At 52.1% G+C, this 14306-nt stretch overlaps 1 long non-coding RNA gene across 1 annotated transcript; it reads left to right on the top strand.

Annotated features, from left to right (window-relative positions):
- Positions 1–687: 687 nt before the first annotated feature.
- On the top strand, positions 688–12451 carry LOC117796130. Its single transcript, XR_004620511.1, has 3 exons — positions 688–1100; positions 11968–12210; positions 12403–12451. It is a non-coding gene; the product is annotated as an uncharacterized LOC117796130 (long non-coding RNA).
- The last annotated feature ends 1855 nt before the right edge of the window (positions 12452–14306 follow it).

The following is a 14306-nucleotide window of genomic DNA, read 5'->3' as shown; positions in this document are numbered from 1 at the left end:
CCTCTGAAGGCCTCCATTTCCACAGCTGTAAAATAGGATAAGAACACCCCCTCGGGCGGTCCTGCCGATGACCTGAGGTGGTATGATGACCTGAGGTGGTGTCTGCAAGGGCGCTGTGCAGAGCCCATCTCTAATAAGTACCTGATTATTATTATCCTCCCAGATAAGAAAAGAAGGTTGCAGCCATGGAAACTGCTCAATGGCCTAGAATCATAGGCATTTGCCATGGATTTGTCTTCCAAATTTAATTCCAGGTGCCATTCAAGACTAATGTTCCCTCCACTGGTCCTCCCTGTGGTTTGCTTTCATTAAGGGCAGATTCTAATCCTCTCGCTTTAGGATGCTTAACCACATTCTTTTTTATGTATAATTTTCGTCTGTCAGCTTACCTTCCTAACTAGACTGTAAACACCTTGAGAACAGAGACTGCCCTTTCACATTTGAGTAAATGCCCCAAACTCAGCACTCAGCAGTTACTTAGTGATTTTTTTAAGACAGGAAAATGTCATGATTCTTCCGGTTTTGAATCTGACCCTTTACTGCTATTGTAGCTTTGGTCTCCAAAGGGGCGGGAAGAGCAAGTGTTGATTGGGTTGCATTCCCCTGAAGAAGGCACAGTAGTGCCCTATCCTGGGTAGGTCGCTCTAGAGGCGGCCTCGGGCTCCTGTCTTGTAGAAGCCAGTTGTCACGTGCGTCCAAGACTCACTGAGGATGCTAGCTTGTCTCCAGCCCGCTGGCTCCCTGGCCCTGGGCTCAGGAGGAAGTGGCTCCCCCTGCCCGTCTGGCTTCTGTCTATCTGCAGTTCAGTGCAGCAAGCCTGCCGACTGCTCCTGGCTCCTGCTGTCTGGGTCACGATGATGGCTCTGTAGCTGTGTCTTGAATCAGCTTGCCTCTGGAAGGGTGAGAGAAAGCGGATCTGGCTTATCCAACTCTCTCCCTTCTCTGGTAGAGGCTAAATCCTTGCAGCTCTGGCAGGACCCCCCACCCCCACCCTCGGCTTCCCACCAGAGCTTGCCCATGCTTGCTCAGCAGGAACAAGGCCCAAAGAGCTGTCGGAGCATCTCCCAGACTGCGGCTGCTGAGAGCTATCTCCTCGCAAGGTGGGTAAAGCAAAGTGCTGGGGTGGGGAATAAGGCAGCGGAATGAATGCAGGAGAAAAGCTTCTTTGCCATGTGACCTTGGATGAATCATTTAGCCTTTTTTAGTCGAATATCTCATAGCAGTGGTGCAGGAACAAAGGGAAATGATGGGTGTGCACGCAGTAGCTTGGAAATACAAAAGTTACTCATACTCAGTATAATATCATAGGCTAGTGCGGAGGGCTAGCAATTCATCCTTCTGATTTTCCTTCCTCGTTCTTACTGACTTGATGAGCTGGACACACCCACGGAAAAACCCACAAGAAACACGAGGTCCTGGATTTGATCACTATAAGAACAAGTTTAAGATCTGACCACCAAACAGATGTTTAATGCAGCTGGCTCTCCCATAATGTTTGCTTAGTCCTGAGGGCATGCAAGGCTTAGGCAGCCTCTCACTCCATCATCCAGATCACCCCGCAGTCTTGTTGAGTTTATGTGGGCAAGACAGCATGCTGTCCTTCAGCCAACACTTCCTGAGCCCCTGTTTTGTGCCTGGCACGGTGATGGGCCCTGCGGATGAAAGAATGAGTAAGGCAGGGTCCCTGCCTTCAAGAAGCTCAGAGTCTATGGGAAAGGCAAGCAGCAAACCATCACTACCATCACTGAGATACGGTGGCACAGTGCCCGGCACAGGTACAGAATGCCAAGGCAACCAGAAGGAAGAAGAGTGGGGGTGCTTCAGTCTGGAAGAGACAGAGCCAGGTCAGGCATCTGTTGGGAGCCAGGCTGGACACAGAGATGCCTAACCCTGTACTCTCCATCTTTGGTCATCCCTCAGCTAACCTTCTCTCATTCATTCAACGAATGTGTCCCTGACCTTCGTCTTCTGAGATTTGGGGGAATATTTATTGTAGTGAATTGATCTCCTCCCAAAGGGCTGGTTCATTTGTTTTTATTTAAAGTTCCTCTTACTTTATTGACCCTGGAACTAAGTAAGCACAGTTGGTTATGTCCTGACCATGCACCCAGTATTTTAGAATCCTGGTCATCACTCCCCAACCTATCTGACCCACTTCCCCTTTCTGTACACACTGCAGCCACCCTGGTCTCCTTTCAGTTCCTCACACCAGCTGTTCTCCCTTCCCTCCGCCACAGGACTCTTACACGTGCCGGTCCCTCTGCCGCAGTACTCCTCTCCCTGGGTTAGCATTCGTGTAGTTCATTTGTTTTTATTTAAAAAAATGCTCATCCTCTACATTTCCACTGAAGGGAAACCTTCCCTGACCACCTCCCCCAGCTCAGTGCTTTGCTCTACGTCCTCAGAGCCCCCTGCTCTCTCCCCTCATGGCACAATTCAGAATTACATACTGTAATTCTTTGATTCTTTGATTAAATTCTGTCCCTCTGGGATAGAGAACATTTCTAGTTTGCTCATCACTGTATTTCCAGTGTCTGAAAGGCTCGAAGACCACATACAGTGTCCTGTAGTTGCACGTTAAGTGTCGAACTGAATCCATAGCAAACAACTCACTCTCAGTCCAGTCTGTAAATTGTTCATTGGATCTTCTTATCAATATTGCTCCGCCCGCACACTCCTCCAGAGAGAGTTGGGGCCATTTCTGTATCTCTCTGGAGAAAATCTAAGTAAAGAAGCTCCATGGGGTGCTGCGTCCACGCTCTTCCAGGATGGAATTGTGGGGAGACAATAGGGAGGTAGCAAGACTGAGTTGAAAGCAGGAAGCACAGAGAAGAGACTTTAACTTCCCACGGTGCCTATAAGGAAATTAAGCTCTAGATTCCCAGCGTGTTTCCATTATCATCAGTGTTTGCTTCAACTCCAGCAGAAACTGGGAGCACCTTGTAGACAGGGCTGTGTCTGTTTTCAACACTAGGCACCTTGATACCATACACAGCCAATACTTGCCCACTGTCCAGCCCAGGATTCCCCGGGATCGAGTAGATTGAATCTTGGCGAAGATAACCAACCAAATTGCAAAGCCTGGAAGAGAAGAATTCTCAGAGGCAGGCTGTGGTGGGAAGCAGGAAGTTCGTTCAGAGTAGGTGCCTGGAGAAGGCTGGTAGGTTCTTCCTCTTCCCTCCTAATCTACGTAACAAAGGAGTGAGCCGAACCTCGGGAGCGGCGGTGGTGATCCTAGTGTGATTACTGGGGTTGATTCTCAGCAGGGGCTGAGATGAAGGAGACAATGTTCTCAGACTTAATCGCTGCTTTTTAACTCCCCCGATGTCATCTCTAATGGTCCCTGGCTGGTGCCACTCAGAGCCTCCACCCCCAGACACCCCCACCCCCGCCACTCTGCCTACCTGAGCAAATTCCTCTCCCAGCTGCTCAGCAGCTCTGAAGCTTAGATCCATGCCTGCCCCCACCCTTTCCAATGCCTCCGAGCCTATTCCTTCGGTGTTCAGGGAAGGGGAAAGAGCGAGGTTGCATCTCCGCCCTCTGGATACTGGTATCCAATCAACCGCCCCCAAAGCAGCAATCTGATGAAGGGACCAGACCCACTGGCAAAAAGTAACAAGACAAGAGTCCCTGAACGACAAATGCTAGGGGGTGCCAGTGGGCAGCGATGTGGCTTGAAAGCATCAGGCCACACTGCAACCTTGTCAGGAAAGGGCTGGAAATAAGCCAAATGGAACAGAATGGAAAAACAAGAATCATCTGCGGTTTAAAAAAAAAAAAAAAGGTGGGGTGTGGAGGAGTCAAGGGCATGAGCCTTGTTGCCAGAGAAGTTAGAGATGAGGACAAGAACTGGGCAACACTCCTCCACTCCTGCTTGACTGCATTTTCTCCTTTTCTCATAACCTCCGCGATAAATCACCTGCAAACTGTAACCGCGCTGGCTGTACCCACTTGAAATTGCAATCTGCCAGCCCGAAGATTGGCATTCAGGGACTGTCTTTGTCACGAAAAGCAGAATTCTTGTTTATTTGGGTAAATTAATTGCTGGCACAGAGGGCTTTTCATTTTCCAACCAGAACAATTGCAGGCTTGAAAAGAAATTGCAGGGTTGGGAAGCACCTAAAGGTGACTCTGGGTGAAATTGCCAGACCTAGCAGCAAGAAGGCACTGCGCTCGGCATCTCTGAACTGAAGAGCACGGAATAGGCCGGGACTGCGTGCTGAGCTGAATCTGGGAGCATCTGTGGCCCCCGAACCTTCATCCCTTAGCCACGTGTGGGAGGCCCAAACCAACCAGCCTGCCGTGCGGGCAACGGCCAGCGATGTCTGTGCCCCAACCCCAGTCCCTGCCAGGGCTGCAGGTGACAAGTGCTGCGGAGTGGCATTAGAGGAGAATACCCTGTGGCCACACTTCAGTGAAAAGGCTCTGGGAAGTCTCACTGTCATACCAGTCCCTGTGGCCTCTGCACCCGATATGCCACCTTCCGCCAACAGCAAAGCTGACCCGGTCATGTTCCCACGTAATGAGTCTGCCAGCCAGTCAGTGACCTGTACCCATCCCACCGTGGGAAACCAGTGGCTATGGTCCCTTTGGGAAGGATGCCCCTCGTGGGACTTACCAGAACCCACAGACACACATCTCATATACATACGTACTACAGAGAGATTCCAATCCTGTTCTATTCTAGAAAGGGTTCAAAGTGAAGGGAGGTCAAGATTTCAGTGAAGTTATTTGGGGAAGGTTCACTGGAGGGAAAGGTTTGACCAATTATTCAAAAGGTATTTTCTTTAAAAAAAAAAAAAGTATTCTCTTGATTTAACAGAGAGAAAGGAGAGCACATCTCAGGTTGGGGGGTGGGGGCAAAGGGATAGTTTGGAGGCAGGAGGAAGTAGAAAGCTGATCACTTACAGAGGGGCCCTGTCAGGGTTGGTGGCTGGGGTGGTCGGGTCATTGAGAAGCCAGTGGGCCTCTGCCAGTCTCTGATGAGTAACCCGGGCTTAACATGGGTGCACACCTGAATGCGAAGCAGGCGTCGGAGCAGGGAGGATGAGGATTCCAGCCTAAGTGTGTGGGACAAGCTTGAGCTCAGAGGTTGGAGCAGGGGGTCCAGTCAGGAACTTGACTTTGTTTGGAGCTCAGCACCAGAGGCCAGACCAGGGTGAAGGCTGGGAGAGATAGGGGGTGGGAGGAGGGCTTTGGGAAGGAAGGCGGAAGAAAGCTGAAGGGAGGCTTCACTGGAGCAAGTCTGCAAGAGCAGGAAGAAGAAGAGCCCAGAAGAAGCAGGAACCTGTTTACTAGACCCCAGCCCTCTGGCCATTGCAGAATATCTCTAAAGTGGTTTTTATAATTGAAAGAAAAAACTTTCACATCTGTAATCTGATTTGACTAGAACATTTCTGATATAGGCAAGGTCAAAGGCTATCTCCATTTAAGGGAGGGAATGGAGGCACATAATGGTGAAAGTAATTTGTCCAACGTTCCTCTCCCAAGGCAGGCCAAGAGGGAGAATGGGAAGTCCAGCGGGCCAGGCTTCCCTCTCCACAGAGGGCCTTCCTGCCTTGCCAATAACCTTTCTCCCTATGCTCCACCGGGTGAGCACCCCATGCTGGCATCTAGGTCCCAGGACGCCGGGCTGCTAGAGCTCCGTAAGGACCTCACGCAGAGGCCTGCCATCCCCTCCTACCGCAGGACGGACAAGGGGAGAAGGACCCTGACTCCGCTTCCCTGTCCTGTATTTTCCTCCAATCCCCCGGCCTCAAGGCTCCTGCCGGCTGCACAGCAGCTTGCTTCCTCCCCGAGGTCCAGCTGCAGGCGTGAATCATCTCCCCTTCCAGTCCCCTCTCCTGCCCCACAAGGGCCCCCCCCCCACCGCAGCCCCTTCTCGTCCTTCGCTGCACTTTCTCTTAATGGAAAAGACAATTGGCTGGATGGGAGCTCGCTGGCCTTCTGTTGCTCGGAAAAGGGATTTTGGGATTTTCGTATCAGTCCTGATGAGAGGCGGTGGAGGGGCTATTCTTGCCACCTGCTGCAAGAAGCAATTTCATTCTGGCTTCTCAAGTCTGACTGCACTTGGGGAACAGAGCTGCCCTTCTTTCCAGGAAGTTCAATATCCAGAATTGATAAAAAAAAACAAAAACAAAACAACAAATAAAAAAACCCGACTCAACCCTGATGGAAGGTGCAGGAGAGCCTGGTCAACCGGTCAACCGTCACTTCTCTTCCTTCCCAGTCAAGCCCAGTGGGGGTTGGGGGGAGGGATGCAAAGTGGTGGTGGAGGTCATAGTGGGGATCCCTGGAGGTAGCTGGAAACTGCTTATCTAGTCCCCTTTTACAAATGAAGAAACTGAGGCCAGAAGGGGAAGTGCCATTTCCCAAGATCATGCAGCCTTCCATCAGGGTCCCTGACTTGATCCATGGACCCACCGGACCTGCTCGCATCCAGGGGGCCTCTGCTCCAGCAGTGCTTGGATGCTTCCTCCCCGCCCCACGCATTCAGCCAGCACCAGTGGAACTCTGTGCCCCCCACGGCACTGGCCACAGGTGCAGCATGAGTATGACCTGGGCCCTGCTGTCTGCCATGGCGCCACCTTCTCAGCACACCTGGTAGCTGCACATTTTTCCCACCCCAGCACAAGCCCCCACCCTGCCTGTCCCTCAGGCTCCCAGCAGCCAGAGCTAAAGATAGAATTGAGGGCAGCGTTTTAAGTCAGCAGTGAGCAGACCTAGCTGGCCAAGTGGGGAGGGGTAGCTAAGCCGAGTTAGGAGACCTCGTCAGAGCAGCCGGGCTGCGTTTCCCCGACGGTGGCCCCTGCTCACGAGACTGGTAAGAACTGTTGCTGGTCTTTCTCCTCCTATGGACTGAACCCTGGACAGGGCAGGCAGAGCCTGACTCTGTCTGATACCTCACTCCGGACGCCAGCCGTCCCTGGACCTCGGCTGTATCCTCCTGGCTTTCTCTCCTGTGCACCCACTGCCTTGCTGACCCCAGGGCTTTGGTTATTGCCAAAGCCAGTGAAGACCCCACTCCACAGCTCTGCTCTGCCCTCCTGCTAATGTTCACAGGTTAGCATTAGGGCCACGGGAAACTGAAAGATGAGGCCCAGGATGGGGGAGGTCAGGCCCGCTGCCGAGAGCCCCCAGGGCTTACATCCTGAAGGATGCTGGCTGGCAGAACCTGGATATTGCCTCCAGAACTTGGTGGAGGATGAGGTCACCAGCAGATGCCACCCATCCGGATTTCCTCTTCCTGTCTTCAAGCCACCTGCTTCTCTGCTGCTCCCTAGCAATAGGCCCCCTGATGTTCACAAGCATCGCACTTGCATGGCAGGGAAGTGAGGGGTGTAGGGGAGGAAAGAAACCTGCATGTATTCCCGCTCCCAGCCAAAGCTCTCCATTCTCCAGGCATGGTGAGTTGTAGGCAGTGAGGAGCCATGGGGAGAAGAGCAGAAAGAGAGAGAGGGTGAGCCACCCAGAGCTGCTCACCCTTCCCCACAAATGCAGAAGGGGAATGAAAGCTGCCTCCCCTTGAACCTGAGTCTGTTAGGGGGTCACCTCAGCACCTCACCAGCACCACCGCAGCATCAAATGAAGGGTCAGAGACGAGACACTGCCTGCAGCCCTGCGGTTGGCTGGTGTGCCGGTGTTGGCCATGCTTTCTAAATCAAAGGGTTTGGGGACAGCCCCTGAGGAGGGACAGGCTGGAGAGCTGGGGACAGCTCTGCCTGACTTTCACCCCCTTCTACCCACTGTAGCAAAGCAGGGACTACCACTCCAAGAACCTGCTTTCCAGGGACAGAAATAGGATGGGAGGGTGGGGTGCGGGGGCTGGGACTGCCACATGCTGCTTTTCCATGGGCATTCTGGGTAAGAATAATAATGAGGCTATTAATAACTTCTTACCTCTGTATAAGTCTTGAAGACCTTTCTCTAGCTGTTTTTACTGCCCGCACACCCACGATCTCATTTGATTTTCGAGTCAACTCTGCATATGTGGGGTCATACCCCATCTGATAGACGAGGGGACTGAGGCATGGGAGGGGACTGTCATGTGGTAATCAGTCACACTGCTAATAAGGGGCTGGGCAGAACCCAGAACCCAGGTCTCCTTGAGTCATCTCTTCAATTCCAATGTCCCATTGGAATGGGGTTCCAAAACAGGCAGGTTTTCTCCTGGGCTATATTGAAGTCACTTTTGAGGTACATGTGGATGTAGTACAAGGTCCTCAGAGGACTTTGACCCCTAGGTCAATTAGTCCAGACTGATTTACCCAGCACTTCTCTGTCTCTGCTCTGTGCCAGGTCCCAGAGACAGCCGTCAACAAAACAGTCTTGCCATTAAGGAGCTCACAGTTTGATGAAAAGAGAGACAAACCCTTAGGCCATCTCAGTACCACAGGGTTCATTGAAGGACCAAGGCAGCACAGGGCATTGTGGGAGCAGAGACGAGGAGCCCTAAGCCAACCTGGGGGTAGCAGAGAGGGCTTCCTGAAGGAGGTGACGCTCTAACCAGCTCCTTAGCCAAGGTTACCCTCTCTGATTGTGACCCTTTTCTAAATACCAACCCATACCCATTCTCACTCCACTCCACCCTTCCTATAATGCCAGCTTCTGGCCTCTTTCAAAGACTGGTATGACCAAGCAGCAGTAGCTAGACTGCCCTGAAGCCGCGGACCAGAACGAACCCATCCTGCAGCCCAGGGGTTGCCACAGTCACACTCCACTGCTGCAAATGGACAGGATTCGGGTTCTGAGCTCATCTCCTCCTCGGACTTGCCCCTCATACAGCCATGGAACGTGTAGATCCTGGGATGTAGCAGGTGACCCAATCCGCCACCTGCCCACCCACAGCTCGGTCGACACAGGAATCATCTCGGATGTGCAAAATCCTAACCTACTTTTGAAAATCTGCTAATGAGACTCCACATTGCTAAAGCTAATTCCTGGCATTTAACGCCTCTCCATCTCTAACCTGGATCTGTCATTTCTGTTATTACTAAAACTTCACCTGTTCTATTTGGTCTTTGGAGAAGACAGGACAGTTGGTCATGTAGCAAGGGGCCTCTGTAGACTTAAAAGCAGTAGTGAAATCACCCCTCAGGCTTCTCCATCTGGGGTCGATGAATTTCACTTACTCCCCACATTAATTTATAGCCTGATCCTTACTTCCCACCGGCCTCTCCCCACCTCCTTTGGTTGAGGAATCCAAGACTGGACAAAGAGTAGTCCAGAGGTGCTGCTGTGTACAGATGGCAGTGGGAAGAGGGCATGGACCACGGGACTTTCTGGAGGGTGCAGGGGTGCAGGGAGTGTGGGAGATGAGGTTAGCAGAGACCAAATGCTATTCAAAGCAGGGAACCCCAGCAGAGCCCTAAGATGCAGTAAACCTAACGGATGGACAAATGGGTGAAGAGAAGCGTGTGAACACACCAAGGAGGGGCCAAAAGGTAAAGGGAATCAGGGGCTTGCGATATCGCAGGAGCCAAGAAAGTGTGAAGGGGGGAGGGCTTGATGTGGTGCAACGTTCCAAGGTGAGGGCTGAGAAGAAGCCATTAGATTTCAAAATACAGAGGTCACTGAGGACTCCTGGGAGAACAGTCTGAGTGAAGAGGTGTGAGCACAATGTGGAGACAGCCAGTGTGTACAACTCTTTGAATTGGTCTGGCTGTGAAGTGAGGTGTGGTAGCCAACCGCCAGGATGGCCCCCAATGACCCTACCTCCGGTATTTTCACCCTTGTCCGTCCCCTCCCACATTGTACCAGGGCGGTCCTTGGAACCAACAGAATATAGCAGAAGGGATAGAATGTCACTTCCAAGAGTCAAGTACAAAAGACATTGCATGGAGCAACTTCCTCTCAGAGCACTCCCTTTAGGGAAGCTAGCTGCCATGTACTGAGGCCACCCGATGAGGAGAGGAAGCCACTTGCCAATGACTTGCCACAAGCCATATGACTGAACCATGGTGGAAGCCCGCCCTCTAGCCCGAGGTCAGACCTTCAGATACTTGCTGCTGGGTCTTGACTACAGCCTCGTGAGAGACAGGTGCCATCTTGTCTAGCAGATCCCATTCCTGACCCTCGGAAACTGTGTGAGAAAATAAATGTTTATGACTTTATGTTTGTTGTTTCAAGCTTCAGAATATTGGGGGAAATGTGTTTCATGAGCAATAGATAAAGAATACAGGGATTGAAATAAGGATGTGGGGGTTAGGGGAGAGGATTTTTTTGTTCTGCTTTGTTTTTAAAGAGTGAATCTCAAACATGTTTAAATGCTAATGAGAAGTCAGGAGAGAGGAGGAAATGTCAGCTAAGGGAGAAATGCATGGAAAATCAATCAAATGAGATTTTTCAAGGAAGTGGAAAGGGAGAGGGTCCAAAATACTTGAAGGGATTAGCCTAAGTTCTTCGGAGAGATGTCTGGGCCCCTATCTCTTCTATCATGACCAGAGAGCGAAAAAGGAAAGGATAAAATCTCTTTGATGGCAGGATGTTGACAGGATTTCTGCCAAATGACTCTTACTCTCTCCTAAGGTTATCTGTGGAGAGTGTGGAAGGAGATGTTGGGGAAGGTGGTGTCTTGAGAACACAGAAGGTCTGAAATAGCTGATGACCAGCCCTAGGGAGAGAGCTGACAGAGGCAGGGAAGAAAATTCTGGGCCACTTTGAAGGCACACTTGTGATGGAGGCTATGATTGTAAAGTCCCTTGAGTCTGCAGTTGTGCGATTCCCCCCACAGCACCCAGTACCCAGAGAGAAGTACAGAGAAGGGGAATAATTGAATTAACATGGGGCGGGGCTCGGCCAAAAGGGTGTCAGGAAAAGATAAGGGGGCAATGGAGGTGAGGCTGTTCGAAGAAATAGAAAAGGGACTCCAGGCTGGAGGGATAAGCAGAAGGGGCTGATACAGGGAGAAAATAAAAAGCCAAGAAGTCAGAGGAGCCATGATATCACATGACAGTGGCAGGAGAGGCTGTGGATTGTGGCCAGCCCACAGGACATTGGGATTTAACATTACAGAGTTGGGGGCAGTTCCAAGATGACTGGGCTTGTGGGGGAGGGGCTCGGGAGTAGGGGGGCTACAATGGAGAGACTAAGCTGTTGAGAAGGTGGTCCATGGAAATGTGGTATCATCTCAGGTGTCCCCGGAAGAGGGAGAGCAGTGTCCTCCGTGAATGAGGTAGAAGTGTGACAGCATCAAAGAAGAGCCAAGCAGGTGGCAGGAGCCCCCTGGAGCTGGTTTCCACGAGAGGGGCGCAGGGCGTAATGGTTTGTTCAACTCAGGCCACCATCCCAATTCCTGAGCCCAAAGGCTGAGAGAGAAGGGCAGTTTCCACCTAAGAGGGCCCAAAGGGAAGCTGTGCCCCTCAGGGGAGAGCCACAGGGCATCAGGCCATGCAGATGAGGGGGAGGGAGAACCCCATGGCCCACCGGAAATTTTGGGGGGAGGGGGGCCATGGGAGGTCAGAGCAGAAGCTCAGTGCAATGGGACTAAGAGTAACCAAGAGTCTAGCAGGCAGAAGGGGCTATATATTCTGGGGCCAGGCGGGTTTCCTCGCTGCAGGTTTTAAAGGAATCTGCCCACGCAATGACTTATTGGGGCTGGGGGAACGGGGGCCTCTCTGAAAGGGTCAGCAACAGCCCGGATTGTTCTTCATACTTCTGAGGGAGCCCTGGTCCCTGGTCACAGGCCGGCACCATGACTCAGCCCCTGTAGGGATGAGCAGTGGCCTTTGGTGGCTGGATAATTACACTAGCTGCCTAGAAAAGGCTGCAGGGTCCCACACAGCCTTCTGGATAGAGTCTGGCCCTGTGGCCTGAGGATACCAGGTGCGCTTGGGTTTGGGAGGTGATCTGTTTGGCCTGAGGTTAGCAGAGAGTAAGAAAACGTCCCTGCTAGGCTTTTGGGCTTACAGCCCATGTTTGGAAGCTCAGTCATGTGTCACACATGTGACACGCTATGTCTTTTCTTAGGTGGCCCCATCTCCTGCTGGTTTCTGGCCATCAGCCTACTTGCCAACACTCTGACCCCGAGAGCGGTCTCCACCAATCCCGCTTCCCTATGGAGACACCCTGGCCAGCTGGGAAAACTCTGCTGCCCTCAGGGCTCCACTCTGACTGTTCCAGATAACTTCTCCACCTGGCATTCCATTCCAGCTTTCATGGTGCTGCCAATGCCACGTGCGCACTCCCACACTGCCAACCCCTCCCCATCAGGTAAGAGGAAACAGGGATACTGCCCAGTGCAGGGGCAAGTGGAGAAAACAGGCAGAACTCTCCAGGCTCCGAGTTCTAGTCTTGGGTTCCTTAGCCATAGAACGGGGCTAATCATATCCGCTTACCTATTTCAGAGCAGTCTTGTGAAGATCAATGAGACGATGTATGTATAACTTTTTTTGTTGTTAACAGAACTGTTCAAAAGTACCCAGCTAGGGGCGCCTGGGTGGCACAGCGGTTGAGCGTCTGCCTTCGGCTCAGGGCGTGATCCCAGCGTTGTGGGATCGAGCCCCACATCGGGCTCCTCTGCTATGAGCCTGCTTCTCCCACTCCCCCTGCTTGTGTTCCCTCTCTCTCTGGCTGTCTCTATCTCTGTCAAATAAATAAATAAAATCTTTAAAAAAAAAAAAAAAAAAGTACCCAGCTAAGCGTTTTCTGGGAACAAAGGAGAGCTACCATTGTGGTTTTCTGGTTTCCCTATAATAACTGGCATTCACACAGCACTTTCTCATGTACAAAGCACTTTCACAAACACGTTGAAATGCAATCATATTCGAAAGTGCCTAGCATGGAGCCCGACATACAGAACATTCTCAGTCAATGACGGCTATTCCTTTCTTGCTTGGCCATCACAGCTCCATGTTAGAAAGGGAGGACCAAGGTGTAGAGAGGGTAATGAACCCATCCAAAACTCTCCCAGAACTAGTTCTGACCCTGAGGCTTCTGGTTCCCAATCTTGGACCCTTTAAACAGCATCCCTGCAGGAGGCTGGAGCCCTCTTTCCTCAATGACCCTAAACTTTGGAGAGGGGCAAGAGTCACCGGGGAGGTAAAATGAATGCATTGCTTTGTCCCTCTTTTCTGCCCCATTCTGCAGGACAGCCCTAATAAGGAGCCTACAGAAAACCCAAATCCAGGCATGTGGGGAGGAAGAGGGAGTAGGAAAATGGGAAAGGAAGAAAACAAACCAGGCAGCTGAAGACAGCCAGAGAAGAAACTGTGACCAGTGAGGCAGAGAGCTGATGGATGGCAATGTCTCTGGAGGAGGAAAAGCCGGGCCCAGAAGAGGGAGAGAGAGTGCCAGAGGCCCAGAGAGGGGCTGGAAAGCAGTTCTTGGTGAATCAGGCGTGCAAAGAGCTGTGTGTTCCTTCTCCGTGCAGGGTATTGATGGTTTATTGACCCGAGGCACGGGAGGGGCGGCTAGGGAGGACTCCACTGGGGGCTGGCTGGGGCCAGTGGGGGAGGCATGGGCTCCAGACAGGGATGGGAGGGGAGGCCCTGGGGACGGAGGGGAGGGAGAGCAGGTGGGAAAGGGGGAGGGGTGGAGGCAGAAGGCATCAGGATGGCTCCTTGTGCAGCAGCAGAGGACACTGACCCAACACCCCACTTGGTGACCCGAGGTCATTTGGGATGTTTTGGGCAACTAGGAACAACCAGCCACTCTGCGCTGACCTCCCTGTGCCCCATGTTTCTGAAGGCCTTGGGTACCTTGGCCCTACTCACGAGCCCACGCCGGCCCTGGATACTTAGCATGCATCAGGCCACATCCAGACGATTGCAACAAAATTAGCCAATTTCCAAAACCCATTAAATACGCCTCCTGATAGCATCTCTCTCCCGGCCATTTTCAAAAGCGTGAAATGCCTGGGAGGCTTCACAGTGACTCGTCCTGAGCCATCCTCTCCTCCCATCAGTCTGATCTCATGGACTGAGTGGTCGCTGGTGGTGGCTCACGTAGGGGCAGAGGCTTGGCTCCTGGAATCCTGCGGCCGGGACTCTCAGTGCCTCCCAGAGAAGTCTAATTGCACTCACCCAGCCCTGACTGATGAATACTGCAGTGTACCAGGCTGCTGGACTGTGGGTTCCAGCTCCAACTTGGCAGGAAATTCATGGCATGACCCCAGCCCCCACCCCCCCCGCGCTCCAGTGACCCTTCTTATAAGATGGAAGCAAAATGAATATATAACTGACTGGGGAAAGGAGATGGAATCAAGAAAAGCATAGCACTGAAAAGGATCCCCTAAATTACCTAGTCTTCCTCCCCCACTTTACACGTAAGAAACCCAAGGCCCAGAGAGGGGATGTGACTGCCCAGTG

The sequence above is a fragment of the Ailuropoda melanoleuca genome, chromosome 14 (genome assembly GCF_002007445.2).
Source record: "Ailuropoda melanoleuca isolate Jingjing chromosome 14, ASM200744v2, whole genome shotgun sequence".
Classification (NCBI taxonomy): Eukaryota; Metazoa; Chordata; class Mammalia; order Carnivora; family Ursidae; genus Ailuropoda; species Ailuropoda melanoleuca.
This window is presented reverse-complemented; position numbering and strand designations above follow the sequence as displayed.